Source organism: Tiliqua scincoides, chromosome 1 (genome assembly GCF_035046505.1).
Source record: "Tiliqua scincoides isolate rTilSci1 chromosome 1, rTilSci1.hap2, whole genome shotgun sequence".
In the NCBI taxonomy this organism is placed as follows: domain Eukaryota; kingdom Metazoa; phylum Chordata; class Lepidosauria; order Squamata; family Scincidae; genus Tiliqua; species Tiliqua scincoides.
In genome coordinates, this window is record NC_089821.1 from 120,051,773 (window position 1) to 120,052,042 (window position 270).

Consider the following 270-nt stretch of genomic DNA (forward strand, 5'->3'; position numbering starts at 1 on the left):
AGCCATTCGGGTGCCAATTTTAACTTCCACGTGCCTCAGGCCCTTATGTAACCCCAGGGAACCTTAGCAAGCCGTCTTGTGACTGCGCGCGCTCCCGCCGCCAAGAGGCGCGCGGCCTGCGCTAGCTCGGTCCGTCACGTGCTGTGGGGAGGGGGGAGGAAGAGGGGCTTGCAAGAGGGGGCGGGCCCGGGAAGCCGATAGGCTGAGCCATTCGAGCCGCCGGCGGGCAATTGGGTCGGGCTTTGGGGAGGGGGCGGGGCCAGGTGTTGG